The 16,204-nt window shown below is 35.5% G+C and overlaps 2 protein-coding genes across 3 annotated transcripts in view; one reads left to right on the top strand and one right to left on the bottom strand.

Moving 5' to 3' along the window:
- The window catches only part of LOC129720219 (uncharacterized), a 33,720-nt gene that overhangs the window by 8,235 nt on the left and 9,281 nt on the right, over positions 1 to 16,204 (top strand). The gene's annotated exons all lie outside the window — the stretch shown is intronic.
- LOC129721392 (probable helicase with zinc finger domain) overlaps positions 10,880 to 16,204 on the bottom strand; it is a 29,803-nt gene continuing 24,478 nt past the window's right edge. For both annotated transcript variants that reach the window (XM_055673906.1, XM_055673907.1), the window contains exon 6: positions 10,880 to 13,606. The gene's annotated coding sequence lies outside the window, so the exon portion shown is untranslated. The remainder of the gene's footprint in view (positions 13,607 to 16,204) is intronic.

Raw genomic sequence — 16,204 nt, 5'->3', positions numbered from 1 at the left:
CCTGGGGTACGCGTACCCCTGGGGGTACTCGAAAACCTCCAGGGGGTACGCGAAAGAAAAATCAGTAATGGCGGACAAAGCAATTTTTCTTTATAATACTTAATTTGTTGTTCAATCTTGCTCTTAAAACATGACTGTAGCAATCAAATAAACCATAGTTCAATTTGCAACCTTAACTAGCCTACCACAACATGATTTACCACTACTCTCTCCCACTCTGCGAGAACATTTCAAACCAGGGGGTACAATCGATATGAAAAATATCGCCAAGGGGTACGCGGAGAAAGAAAGGTTGAGAAGCGCTGCTATAAAGGGTCGTAATCGTCTTATTCAGTTTTTAACTGAAAAGATGTATAAATTTTTTACATATGTCACCAAGAGCGCCAAGCCGTTTAAGGTCGTATTAAAAGGTCTCACCAACGATCAAACCGTTGATGAGATCAAACTTACTTTAACAGAATTACTTGGCATAGCCCCTACCCAAGCAATTCTAATAAAACAAAAATCACGAGGCGAAAGCAGTCAGCGAACTGGAATTTCCCTAGTTAATTATTTAATTCATTTTAACCGCAGTGAGGTTAAAAGTTTGAAATTTTTTGAAAAAGCACATGCTATTTATAATGTGCGAGTGAAATGGGAATTGTATCGAAAGTTTGGCGGAGGTGAAAAGCATATCACCCAATGCCGTACTTACCAACGTTATGGCCAGAGTTGCCAATGTTCCAGTTTAAACTGGATTCTTCCAGTTTTTCCCAAGTGATCCAGTCAAACAGTTCAATCCCAAAATTTTCCAGTTTTTTTATATATGTTCCAGTTTCATCCAGATTTTCTATTCACTCAAGCTCCGATTGATATTTTAAAATATTTTACAAGATATTTTAGATTGATATATTATTTTTAAATATTGTTTTATTCCCCAAAGCATTTTAGTTATTTTATCTTCTCACGCGAAACACGGCCAAAATAAAAACTGCATAGCATGGTTGAAATAAAACTAAACAAATGGGTCTTACCAGATCATGAAAAAAATCTTCAGTTAGTTTTCTGTTGGGTAGCAGTTTAAAAATGTATTTTTAAGAGATTGCTAGAAATAATTGAAATTTAAACTTCACTGATGTTACGTAAGAAAATGTTGCAGCAGTACTTTTGTTAAAAGTTAAAGTGAATGAAACAACTCTATTTTCATGAATTTGAGATAGATTGGTTGCGTAATTTTGCTGCTGTAAAGGGAATTTTTCAGTCCATAATTTTAACAAATTGTGAGCTCAAAATAAAACAGTTTGAATTAAAATGTGGTATATTTTACGAAAAGATATCTTTTTAGTTGCTGTATTTAAAACTGATGCTGGTTTCAGTAACCATCACAGAAAAACTCTCACAATTAATTTGTTTGCTATTTTTTAAATTTCTCCCGAATCCAGTTTTTTCCAGTTTTTTTTTTAGAATCTTTCCAGTTTAAAGAAAATTTTTATTGGCAACTCTGGTTATGGCCATGGTTCAAAATTCTGTAACATGGACCAAAAATGTCTTCTCACAAAAAGGACACATGTCCTGTGAAAGAGAGTAACAATTTTCGCTGTGCGAATTGTAACGGCGACCATATGTCAAATTTTTATCAATGCCCAGTCCGTCTAGCAATTGTTAAGGCAAGGCAAGGTAAACAAAATTCAATTTCCCAATCAAAACAAACTTCAAAACAAAATTCTCCAAGCGTACCAATAACGCCCACTTCTTCTACCCCTCTGCATACTCGTTTAACATATGCACAGGTTACAGGTAGTTCGAACATTCTACCGCCAAATGGTGGTAGTTCGAAAATGACCGCTAATATGGGTAAGCAAAACACGCTAGAAAATAATTGTTCACCTATTACCCCAGCTAATATTGTTACCGAAAATATTTTTTCTAAAGTCAACTGCCTGGGGCCTATTACGGCAGGTAAACTTTCGTTTCTGCAACAAGCAATGTTCGATCTTATGAACGCCATGTTGCAGGCAAAATCAATGTTTGAAGCCATCCAAATAGGTACAAATTTTAAATTTAGAAAATCTATATCGAGCGTCTTAGCAGAGTGATTGAGAAATCAAAGAAATAGTTATCGGTTTCCGTTATACTCTACTAGAAAATTTTCTAGTAGAGTATAACGGAAACCGATAGCTATTTCTTTGATTTTTACAAATTTTACAATTAAAATTGTTTCTAATTTGAAATTTAGCAATGATTTTAAATAAACCAATCAAAATTTTAAATTGGAATGCTCGCTCATTGAAGGCCAATGAGAATGAGCTTTTTAATTTTTTTACAGTTAAAAATGTGCATATTGCAATTATTACTGAAACATTTTTGAAACCTAACATTAAATTAAAATATGATCCCAATTACGTGGTTCATAGATATGATAGGATTCAGGGTTCCGGCGGTGGAGTTGCAATTGTTATTCATCGCCGAATCAAACATCGTGCTCTTCCCCATCTTGAGACGAAAGTTATTGAAACTTTGGGAATTGAAGTCCACACTGAACTTGGGATTTTATTTATTGCCGCAGCATATTTACCATTCCAATGCACACGCGAGCACAAAAATCATTTTAAAGGTGATTTACAAAAACTCACCAGAAATCTTTCGAAATTTTTTATAATCGGCGATTTTAACGCTAAACATCGATCATGGAATAATTCTCAAAGTAATTCCAATGGCAAAATTTTATTCAATGATTGTTCTTCAGGATACTATTCTATTTTGTCTCCGAATAGTCCTACATGCTTTTCTTCTGTAAGAAACCCATCAACAATTGATTTGGTGCTAACAGATCAAAGTCACGTATGTAGTGATTTGATCACACATGCTGACTTTGATTCTGACCATCTTCCAATAACTTTTTCTTTATCACATGAATCAGTTTTAAACCCTATGAGCTCTGTTTTCAACCCTCTCCCGGTCACAAGGTTCAACATTAAAATTTATAGCTTCACGAGACATTTCAAGCTGAACACTTTGTAGACTAACTAAAATTACTGTCAACTGTAGTATTTTGAAGAAAATGCCCAGTGATGCTCTGAGGCAGCATATAAAAGTTTATGGAACAATCGTAAGCACAACAAACTATTTTATGTCAAGATATGATGATTATAATTCTTGGTGCTCTAGAGCAGCGGTTTTCAACCGGGGGGGAATTCCCCCCTAGGGGGGAATTTGACCGTTGCAGGGGGGGAATCGCGAGTGGAAAAATTTCACATGTAATGCGATTTTATGATTGACGGTGGTGCGACATTTTTTTTCAGTGTCCAATGAATTCGCTCGCGAAAAACCCATGCACCGGTTTTTCGCATTATTTTGCTCTATAGGCATACGTCAAATAGACCTTTCTATCTGCGCTAGTATTAGTGGTCGATTTCACTAATACAAGTTTTATTTTTGGGCGCAAATAATCAACACGCTGGTGATAACAAAAAATTTCCTCATGCCCCGAACTTTTATTCAAGTTGTAGGCCGATTTTTAGTTTTATTTCATTTATGTTTCCACTAAAACACAGTTTGTTGAAACAGGTAACACGAATGAACTAGGATTCATAAGTGAAATATTTTTTCGAAATTGAATATCAGCTAATTTTTTGGTTGAAAACAAATCGATTTTATAAGGATACACGACTAAGCCTGTATTGGTGAGATCTGGCTTAGAAAGCTCCGCTGCTCTATATGCTTGATGACGATAAATCGTAACACACACCTTCACAAGTGATGCTGAAGATGCCCGTGTATTGGTGTTTTCCTGCTCCTGCTTGAAACCTGTTTAAAATTAAAGTTTAAAAAGCCTTATATTTTTTAATTACTACGGCTTTTTTTTCATGGTGCCGATAGGGGGGAAAAGCTTGTGTAAATTATCAAAAGGGGGTGCATGAACTGAAAAAGGTTGAAAACCACTGCTCTAGAGTCACCATGAGCGGGAAAGGGTTAATTATAACAAGGCTAATTGGGAAAGATACAAAACTCATATTGAGAGAAATTTCAATAATGCGCTTGATTTGCAAAACGAAGTGAATATTGATTCCGCTTTAGAAGCATTTAAATGTGCAATTATTGATGCCAGAAATTATTCTGTTCCAAAGGCTCATGTGAAATTTGATTCACCAATAATTGACGAAAATCTTCAACTTCTAATTCGTTTGAAAAATGTTCGCAGACGTCAATATCAACGTTCTCGTGACCCTGTTTTTAAAACTATTTATAAAGATTTACAGAAAGAGATTAAACATAGATTTACTCTTCTGAGAAATCAGAATTTTGAGACTAAAGTTGAAAAATTAAAACCATATTCAAAACCCTTTTGGAAGCTGTCGAAGATTCTTAAGAAACCTTCGAAGCCTATTCCAGTTTTAAAAGATGATGAACGTTTTCTTGTATCCAATGAACAAAAGGCTCAAAGACTTGCTCAGCAGTTTGAGAGTGTTCATAACTCAAATTTGAATTTTGTGAGTCCAATTGAAAATGAAGTCACACGTCAATTTGATTTAATTTCTTCCCAGAATTTTCTACCTGCAGAAATAATTGAAACTAACTTGAATGAGATTAAATCAATTATTAAAAATTTCAAAAACATGAAAGCACCTGGTGACGATGGAATCTTTAATATACTAATCCAGTGGTTTTCAACCTTTTTCAGTTCATGCACCCCCTTTTGATAATTTACACAAGCTTTTCCCCCCTATCGGCACCATGAAAAAAAAGCCGTAGTAATTAAAAAATATAAGGCTTTTTAAACTTTAATTTTAAACAGGTTTCAAGCAGGAGCAGGAAAACACCAATACACGGGCATCTTCAGCATCACTTGTGAAGGTGTGTGTTACGATTTATCGTCATCAAGCATATAGAGCAGCGGAGCTTTCTAAGCCAGATCTCACCAATACAGGCTTAGTCGTGTATCCTTATAAAATCGATTTGTTTTCAACCAAAAAATTAGCTGATATTCAATTTCGAAAAAATATTTCACTTATGAATCCTAGTTCATTCGTGTTACCTGTTTCAACAAACTGTGTTTTAGTGGAAACATAAATGAAATAAAACTAAAAATCGGCCTACAACTTGAATAAAAGTTCGGGGCATGAGGAAATTTTTTGTTATCACCAGCGTGTTGATTATTTGCGCCCAAAAATAAAACTTGTATTAGTGAAATCGACCACTAATACTAGCGCAGATAGAAAGGTCTATTTGACGTATGCCTATAGAGCAAAATAATGCGAAAAACCGGTGCATGGGTTTTTCGCGAGCGAATTCATTGGACACTGAAAAAAAATGTCGCACCACCGTCAATCATAAAATCGCATTACATGTGAAATTTTTCCACTCGCGATTCCCCCCCTGCAACGGTCAAATTCCCCCCTAGGGGGGAATTCCCCCCCGGTTGAAAACCGCTGTACTAATCAAACATCTCCCTGAGAGCACAATGGATTTTCTAGTGAAAATTTCTAATTGCTGCTTCAAAATTGCATATTTTCCCAAATTATGGAAAAATGCAAAAATTACTCCAATTTTAAAGCCGGATAAGAATCCAGCTGAAGTTTCAAGTTACCGACCAATCAGTTTGCTTTCTTTAATAAGAGAGAATTATTCTTTGCAGAATGATGTCACACATCAACAAAAATTCAATTTTTGCAAATGAACAGTTTGGATTTTGCCATGGGCATTCCACAACTCATCAATTGCTCAGAGTTACTATTATGATACGAGCTAACAAATCTGAAGGTTATTCCACTGGAGCTGCTTATTTAGACATAGAAAAAGCATTCGACAGTGTTTGGCATAAAGGTTTGATTGCGAAATTGCAAACTTTTAATTTTCCAATTTTCCTAATCAAAATTTTGAAAAATTATCTTACTGATCGAACTCTGCAGGTTGTCTATCAGAATTCAAAATCTGATAGATTTCCTGTCAGAGCAGGTGTGCCCCAAGGTTCAGTATTGGGCCCAGTCCTGTATAACATATTCACTTCAGATCTTCCTGATTTGCCTCCAGGATGCACAAAGTCATTGTTCTGCGATGACACAAGCATTTCCGTAAAAGGAAAAAGCCTTCGTGTCATATGCAGTCGATTGCAGAAAAGTTTAGATATTTTTTCTTCCTACTTGCAAAAGTGGAAAATCTCTCCCAATGCTTCTAAAACTCAAATGATAATTTTTCCTCATAACACTAGGGCTTCTTTCCTCAAGCCAAACAATAATCAGGTTGTCAAGATTAATGGGGTTATTTTAAGTTGGTCTGACAAGGTTTAGTACTTGGGACTAATTTACGATAAAAAACTTATTTTCAAAGAGCACATTGAGAGTATACAAGCCAAGTGCATCAAATATACGAGATGTTTATATCCTCTCATTAACAGGAATTCTAAACTTTGTTTAAAGAACAAACTTTTGATTTACAAACAAATTTTTAGACCAGCAATGCTTTATGCTGTACCGATCTGGTCAAGTTGCTGTTCAACATGGAAGAAAACGCTCCAAAGGATTTAGAATAAAATTCGGAAAATGATATTGAAGCGTCCTCTTTGGTTTGGTACACTCGAATTACATAGACTTACTGGAGTTGAACCATTAGAAGCTATGTAAAATAAAACTATTAACAATTTTCGACAAAAATCGTTGCAATCCTCAATTGCTACGATAAGCTCTCTTTATAGCCAATAAGTTAGCAATTAAGTTAGTTACAAATTTACTTCCCCTTTTCTGACAAGTAGGTTTAAATCCCTGCGAATGATAAGTCCTAATTGCGAAAGCAAACAAATCCTAACAATTAAAATTACAAATTTCTAACAGTGTTGAGAAGTCACCATTTGTGATTGGACACACATACTCATTATTTACTAATATTTATCATAAATACTTAAGCTACTAACAAATCCTTCTCCTCAAAAAAAAAGTGTGCGACCTTCGACGCTATTTCGTCGAGAGATTTCTTTGTTCTCTCCGGTACTGGTATAGCGAGAGTGCCTTTTAATGATAATCGTACAGTACCACCCGCATACGTGCAATGTTTTTTATAAACAGTTTTTTTAAATGAATTTCTTTGTTGCTCGAGTTGAAAACCGAATATCTTGACTAACAACAATTGTTTTTTTACGTTGTACCTAATGTCGTAAACAGTGCTGTGTATATCGCGTCTAATATGCATTACTCGCAATGTTAAGTGTAATAAACGGTACGAGAAAAAAACATATTGTCATTAGTCGAGAAATTCGGTTTCCAACTCCAACGACAATATCTAAGTATATCTGGTTAAAATGGTTTCAACAGTCGCGGGATGTACGATCCAAGAAAATTTGTTAAGCAATATTTGAATGGTTGAGAGATTTTCAGTTTAATTTTTTCATTCATATTGATTGTGAATGGTTACTGAGTTCCAGCTTGAAAAATCTCTTGAATGCGGTCCTGTCTTAACTTGATTTTGATAGATTTAATATCACCTTTTTTCTGGTCAAAAGCAAAGCCTTGGTGCTACATTCCGATTCGGAACTCGACCTTCTGTTTATTATACAAGGCTTTGCAGCCAACTGTTAAGTGTGCAGGACAATTGCGGGGCTAGCGCTACGATCCTACTCACACTAACAGTCTCTCCCGAGTCGAGCCTCGAACCTTCGCAGCATCGTACCTCGAGACCAGCTAGGAGGGATGTCTGGTCATTAAAGCAAGAAAAAAAAGAATACATTTTTGTTGCATGTTCAAACTATTGGAGCATACTGTTCGAACGATGCACTGTAAAATCAATGTAGTATGGAACAGCGAAAAACGAATGCGACAGCTTGGGCTAGGATTTGTAGCAGAGATTTGTTCGAAGTTGCATATCTGTTCTGTGGATATATTTTAAATATTTTAAAAGAATAACAAGACAAATTCCGAAATCGGCGTAAAAAAACTACGTGAATTCCGAAATTCACGTAAAAAAATTTCATTTGCTAAAGGTTTTCAACCTTTTCTACTGAATACTTTCGAAAAAGAATCAACAGCTGTGTTATTTCCACCTACGAACCGAGCTTCATATCAAGGAAAACTATGAAACGATTAGGCCAAATCAGTGAATATTCAGTACTTGGATTAAGTAAACTCATCAGACACTCTAAACAAGCGATTTGAAAATGAAAAACTATTGAACATGCCGCGTAAAAAACAACTTTTCTGCGGTAAAACCCGCGTAAATTCCGAAATCCGCGTAAAAAGGATGTATTGTATTTCCCGTTGACACCGTTATACACATTAAATGCCTTGTTCAGACTACGCCGCATATCACATTTTCATTTTGGAGAAAAAAAAACATCACTTGTTTTTTTGTAACATAGTAAAGCTTCAAATCATCACCGTAAATCCTATGTTACACTCTTTGACCAATTGTCAAGTATTTGACATTTTGATAGAATGGTCAAATTTATTTGACATTATGATTATTGTTTGTCCGTGTTTGCAACATTAAAAAATTGGAGAGTCACAATTAATTATGTTTGACCAAATTTTTATCTGTCAAAAAATGACAAATATTTGACGCTTGGTCAAAGAGTGTAATACAGCCTTAAGATTTCTTCTGGCATTTCACTACCGCCAATGCCTGATCTTTCAAGTTTATCCAAAGCTATTTGATCCATTTTGTCAAATATAGAAAGATCGGTATAAATCGCATCTACCTCCGAGCCATATGCTGAACAATATATCCATATCCATATGCCGTATGATGAAAGTGGTGAAATATACAAGCTTAGTAGTAGTAGACCGTTTCTGAACGAAGACATGTGGATCTCATGGATCTTAATGCGAGCATTTCTGTGTCAAAAACCTTAGAACAATCAGCTCAAAAAGCTTTGACGAAGTACACGGCAGTTAATCGATGATTGGAAACGGTACGCTTGATCTATTTTTGTGAACCGCGAAGACAAAAGCGTTTTCCATCAGCTTGGGGAAACACAATGAGTGAGCGAGGAATCAAAAGAGCATTGGCCCTGACGACTCTGTTGATATTGGTTTGGTTTTTACTTGCGAAAGTGAAGGAGAGAAATATTTTTGCTTTTGTTTTCACACATAAATTGACAATTGCATATGAGAATTCGCGTAGGTGCGAACAGACTTAAAAATCTCTTTTACTTGTGTCAGGGCCAATAGATGCAGTTTTGAGGACAACGGCTGGAACACCAGCTGAGCCAACACTGGAAGAGTGTTTCAAACGATTGGCTGCCGTAATAATAACGTTCCTAGTTATCGATTGGTTAGGACCAATATCTGATAAAACAGGTTCATTCACAGTGCCGCTGATGTTAGCTTGTGGGCTAGCTGGTGCATTCACGTAAATGCTGCTAAAAAGTAAAGTCGGAAGGAAGCTCTGATGTCGGAAGTCAGACTTCCGAACTTCAATTAAGTGCCACGATATTTAATCCATGGTAGAAGTCTCGCGAATTGCCATGTAGGAAGACCATTTTCTTTCCTTTTATTACTAACATAGCGTCAGGAACGGACATCGTGCGACACTTTGTGGACGCCGGGTATGCCAGTTCCGGCATCTACAACAACCTGACACTACTGGACAACGATCAGAGCATCGAAAGAAAGCCCGGTTCCGGACGGCCAACGACCCTGAGCGACAAGAAGCTTCAAAGGATGCTGAAGAGGAAGACCGATGGAAAAGTTGCTAAATCACCGCGTGCACTTGGCCGGGAGGTTGGTGCATGCGGTAAAACAGTGAAGAAGTATCTAGAGAACATGGACATACATGTCAGGAAGTGGCAGTCCTGTCCACTGGTCTTGGAGCTGCTGGCAATGACGCAGCGACAGCGGTTGAATAAGATGGTCAAGTCGATTTTCCCGGCGAATCGCGACGTGGCAGTGGTGATGGACGACGAGACCTATCTCACCCTGTATGGCAACGACTGGCAGGGCACTTCGTATTTCACTTCTCCCATGAAGGAAGTGAGCTCTGATGTGAAATTTATTTCACACACCGAGGTGCCGCTGTGGCTGACAATCAGGGAGAAGGGGATGTCAAAACCGCTCTTCTTTCGCTCCGGGCTGGCCGTGAACGGGGAAAATTTTTAGTACGAAGTGCCTGCCAGAAGTTGCGTCGTTCATCAAGGAACACCATAAGAGCGAAGACATGGTGTTCTGGACAGATTTGGCGTCGGCCCACTACTCGAAGCGATCGTTGGAGGAGATGGAGCGACTGAATATCAATGTGCTACCGAAGTCGGCGAATCCACCCAACGTCTTCCAGCTGCGTCCCATCGAGAATTTCTGGGCAAACTTGAAGCGCAAGATCTATCCCAACAATTTTGTCGCGGAAACGGAGGAGGAATTTATAGAAAAACGAAGGTTTTCGTCCGCCATGGCGAATGTTCAGGTTAACTGCCGGAAGGCCGCTCGCAAGGACGTAGATTTTTTTTTGCAAATAAGATTATAATTACCATTGATGGGAAATTTATCCAACTCAATTATCTGTCGTAGTTTTTTTTTCATCACCATCTGATAAAAGTCCATTTTTTACCGCAAACGTTGAGGTATGCATGAAACATCTGCGTATTTACACTTCTGTTTTGAATATTAGCTATGAGATTGCGTCAAGCAGTGTCGCAGACGATCTATTCGTCCAAAATCCAGCGTGGTCGGGTGAGTAACTCGCCGCTCGCCTCGTCTTCTGTAATAGGCCCTCAAGATGGTGGGCAATGCTCTTGCGTAATCTTCTTCGGAACAAACTGATCGATGGCATGCAGTAGCACGTTACAGTAACTAGAGGCGACTAGGTTGACATCGTGATCTCGGATAAGCTCGTCCCAGGCAAGAAGATATTAGGCGATGTAAAAAATGTGTCATGTGATGATATCTTACGATTGGAAATAAAACTTCATTGTTCAGCAATAATTTATATTTTAATATAGCTGTTTCTAAATGTTTTTTTTTTCAAATAGATCCTTTTACAAATCAGTTGCAATACATACTAAAATAATTTATAAATTTTTCTTCACGCGGGCTATGCAGAAAAGGCTTGATTTCAATTTTTAAATTAAAACTTTTAATCACTATACAAATGAATACTAAAATTTCTCACAGATGCAAATGGAAAGCTACGCAAAATTTAAATAACTGTTGGTGTCGAACTATTCCCAGTATCATATGAAAATTTGCGCTTGTACAAAAATACACGAAAAAATCACGCTGTGGACAGTTTCTCAAAAATTGTGTTCATGCGAAATTATATCGTGAATTTGCAAAGGAATTTCCAAAACTCATATCTATTCGCCATGCTTACGATATGACGTAAAACAGGTATAAACTAGATGCTGCAATGGAAGGATTTCATGCCAACTCGACTGAATAGGCTGGCAGCACCCTCTTACAATTTACTGAAACTTTGTGGGTGCGGGAAATACTAAACTAAACGACTTTGCATACTTCAAAAGTACTTCTCAAAAGTTTATCTAGACTAGCATTTGATAAAGGCTAATTTTTTTGTTTCAATCGATGTATTATGATATTATGACGAAATATAATGAAAAGAAATGGAGAAAAGTTGTGAAAGAATAACTTTTAGAAAATTACTTGTATTAAAATTTAGAAATCCAAAAAAAGTACCCTGAGCGGAAAATAGTTAGAATTTTTCTCCTTAAGAGTATCCATTTTGGAATGTTCAGAAGAATTCAAAACAACTAAGTTTTCTATCTATGAAAACTTTTTTAAAAATCATTTCTTTCGTTTTTTAAACCAGTTTTTTTTAGTATAGGGTCTATTATTTTTTTGTTTTCAAGGAGTCATTCCTTGCCAGCTTTCCTTTTTCTCCTGTCATTAATCAGATGTATCGAAATATACAAAATAAACTTTGGCTCATTACAAATGTTAGTCTAGATAAATTTTCGAAAAATGAGTTGCTTAGTTTAGCATCACCAGCGCACACACTAGCATGTGTCAGTTCCACCTATATTCAAAAGACTGCGCTGCCAAAACCGTCGCACGAGTTCAGGCAGAGTTCCCAGTCTTCTTGATATGATGTTTTTGAATGAATTCTGTGAGGGTGCTGCCAGCCCTTCGGTCGAGTTGACACGAAATCCTTCAATATTTGACAAAATAATTCAATTTGTATAGCAATTAAACAGCAAATTAACATTTAATAATCACATACCTAGAAAAGAAGGTAATTCGTAGAGGTTGTTCTTTAATGAAAAGTACATGCAAGTGATTTAATTTTGCATATTTTTCAGCAAATCTATGTGCCTGTTTTTAACGTTGTTTTGTCTGCAGTTGAATTGTCAAGTAATATTCATATATAATTTTGTTTTTACATATACAAGTACATTAAATACTAATTTTCATCAATAATAGTTTTTTCGATTTTTAAATTTTTTATCTTTTTTTTTGATTTTCTGTTGTTATTTTGCGATATAATATATTTATTACACTTTAGAGACTAAGTATTACCGTTGGAAATGCTTTTCTCAGTGCTTATTCGATAGCATATTGAAACTTAAGCTGTTAGTGAATTTTATTTTCAATGTCAAAGAGGAAAATACAATAAAGCTTTACAACAAATAACAGTACATATTAATTTGGTCGGGGAATAGCGATTTGTATTTGAATTCTGTGCCACAAATTCCTTTCGGCACGAACTAACACTGAGAAATTCAACGCCAAACGGGGTAATTATTTCTACGTGTTTACATTCATATTTTTTGTAATTTTTTTCATTTTTGTATTTTTTTTACATTTTCATCTTTTTTTTCGTTAATCATTTTAAACCATTAGTTTGTAATATAAAAATGAGAGCATCTTCAAAATATTTTATTTCTAACTATTGTAATAAAATTATATTGTTGCTATAAAACTTATTTAGTAAGAAACTTATATTGGACAAGAAAAGTAGGGGGCCAAAACATGATTCATGAATTTCAGCAGAGGCATTCTATGCAACGATTTAATCGTCCTTGTTCTACCGTCGATCGTACCTATCCATCGTACATTAATACATATCGTCCACTCTCCAGCAGGGTTGCACTTAAAACAAGTTTTAGAAAAATATATGAAAGTCTAACCAATTTAGTGTAAGATCGTTAAGTGATTAGATGAAGCATTGTTTTAAATTACAACCGCAGCGTATGTTTGTTTCTAAATTTTCTCGAGCTGCAACACGGTAAGCCCAAACAGATTCAACTGTAAAACCAATAAAACTTTAGAAAGTAAAATGATGTTGCAAAACATATTTGATGCTAAATTTAGTTTACTTTTGAATTTGATTGACTTAGAGAAACGAGACTACGAATAAAAAAAATCTTATGCTCACTGCTTGCGTATTGAAATTTTTAAAATATATACTAACTGTAAAGTTGATAAATGTTGCAGTGAAGGATAATATAGTTTTTAATGTTTCTCTCTCATTTATTTTACTTTTATAAATTACTAATTGTAATGTGTTATATAAGTGTTTAGGTAAATGTAAGTAGACATAACTTTTTGGGTTTTTAAGAATTTTCCATTTTTTTTTGTTTTTTTTTGTTTTGTTTTTCAATTGAAAACTTCATACAATTTGCTTAATTTAATAACATTTCCACTGCTGCTCCATTCAGTGTTTCTACCATGCAGGATAGAATGAAGTCATACTGTAAGAAAATTGATATAAAATTAAATTAGTGGATAATAATATAAATATTAGAATTATTTTCAGTATCATTTTCGAAAAAAAAACTTGTCTGATTAAGCGTCTAATGGCATAGAAAAAATATTACCCAATATATGATGCGATTAATTATTGACCAGATAGGGTAGGGGCTTTTTTTCAGCTTTTTCAGATATATTCACATGCACAAATAATTTACAGCCAAAAAACAAATGCGAACGCAATCTTTGGTTTGATGGCTACAAGTTTTGATAGTTTTCTTCCGAAAAACAGCATTATATACATAACTGATTTTGGTAAGTTTTACAAATTAATGTAACGTTGCACACTAATTTTACGAAGCATACAGATAACGAATTTCTTTATTCCACTGCGTCCGGGCAAATCTGCCGAGCAATAAAAAAACGGCATCGCGATTCACGACGCAAGTGAGAAAGAGATACCAGATAATTGTTTACGAACTGAGCACGTGCGGTAGTGGGTTGAAGCTGACAAATTTTACAGTGCGCTTCGGGCAGCAAGCCAGTTCAAAACTGGGTCAAAATCGAGCGAATAAGGAATGGTTTTGACAGCAGTTAGTGCGCTTCCAGGTCAAAACGAGGTGAGCTGGTGGAATGAAGAAATTCGCTAAGAGAATCACCAAGGGACAACATAGATTGAAAACTTCGCTAGTATATTATTATTTTACTAGCGGTAATCCTAAATTTATTTGTAGACAGAAACTAGAAGATAGGGTATCGAACGTTTTCGTCAGTAGTTTTCTTCGGCCCCCTTTTGCATAAGATTGATGCAGAAAAACTGCCGAAGAAAACGACTGACGAAGACGTTTGATACCCTAATTAATACATATTTATACATATTTATGGAGAATATTAATACATATTTACGGAGAAATCTGTTATATTACTGAACAATAGGGCTTTTGCTGCACATACATGCATAGGCAACTGTTGGGTACACATTGAAGGTTTACCATTTGTTTCCGTTGTGGCGGTTTAAGATTTAATCTAGGACAAGACGTGACAAGAGAAGCCAAAAATCACCAAAAGTTCTGTCAAAGTGATAGGCCTCTCTGATTGGTCGATTTTATTTAGCTCACCATTGAATTTTGTTTTTACTGGATACGGTTGGCCGTGCTGAAAATACTATCGATAAATTTTTGTTTTCACTATTTGTTTTTGTTTACGACATGGATGAACTTGCGAGTGCGTTTCTGCACTGCTTCTTAACTGGTTTTCTTCAGTGACAATTTTGTGCAAAGGAATATGTTAGGGTATAGGTTGTGGTCGCAGTATTTTTTTTTTTTCTGTTGCTCTTTGATAAATATTTTCAGCAACACTGGTAAGCATCGTACCGAAGAGTGTGAATGTTTCATGAGAAAAGATAAAAGCCGAAAAGAAGAATAACTAGGAGTCACTTGTCACGTCCTGTCCTAGGATTTAATCATCGATTACTAGACAGATTTTTATCTTAGTTGCGGTAAAAAATCACAAGGGTTTTGTGCAAAGCTACGACCGAAGGTTCACGTAGAACTACATAAGGTTATTTGTTGTATTACTTGTATTGAACATGTTTGAAATATTGTGCAAACCAGAAGTTGAAGTGCTACCGAATTTCAGTTTGCACATAGATCATTGAACAGGAATGGAACACACACTATACAACGCAAACAAGTTTAAAATAAAACTATGGTCTTTAGACCGGAATTGCCCGCAAAACTCATACGTGTTTAAATAGCACCCAAAAGCACCAGGCTATTTAAAAAAGCTCAACAGTCAAAACAATGAGCAACGTTCAAGTCCTTTCATTATTCCCGATCAATAATTCAATAAAATGTTAAGAATGGCCGTCTAATGGGCCAGAAATGGGTCTTTTACTCTATGAGGCATTCCATAGAAAATGAATAAAAATAAATATTTTTTAAACATAACATTTTTTAACATGTTTTCACAGTTGTTTCTTTTTGATAATAAGGTCATTTTATATCAGCTCACTCAAAATATTATTCACGTTATAATTACCGGAAAAGTTATGTGAATATTTTCCACTATCGTTTCCAAGTAGATTCTACGTGATTGTCATTTGAGTTTATCATGACTTGGTGAGATGAATTATCCTTTGAATCTTATTGAGTAGACATATGCATTTCATGTGAGTTTCACGTAAAATTCATCTACTGGTAAAGTGAAAAGCATTTGAGTATCTGATAGCTGTCACGTTCCATGCAAGGTAAAACTTTCAGTTATATTGTAATTTTTAAGAGATATGACTTTATAGGTTACATGATTTGAACCCTAGTAAAAAAAAATGAACCACCCTAATTAAAATCGAGTTTGAGATACCTAATGAACATTAAAATAATTTACATCTGGTTTGGAACGAGTTGTTAGTCATTTTTTAAGGGAAAAAATTCATATTAAAACTTTGGTTACCGCGAAAACAATTAAGTCCCAGAAGGTCGATTTTCGATCAAAATATTTTTTGAGATAACACCAGATCTCGTCATTTAATGCATTTTTAAGACATTTGGCATCTAAAAACTCGATTTTCCCAATTTCCTGTAATTCCCCCTTGATAGATT

The sequence above is a fragment of the Wyeomyia smithii genome, chromosome 2 (genome assembly GCF_029784165.1).
Source record: "Wyeomyia smithii strain HCP4-BCI-WySm-NY-G18 chromosome 2, ASM2978416v1, whole genome shotgun sequence".
Lineage (NCBI taxonomy): Eukaryota > Metazoa > Arthropoda > Insecta > Diptera > Culicidae > Wyeomyia > Wyeomyia smithii.
This window is presented reverse-complemented; position numbering and strand designations above follow the sequence as displayed.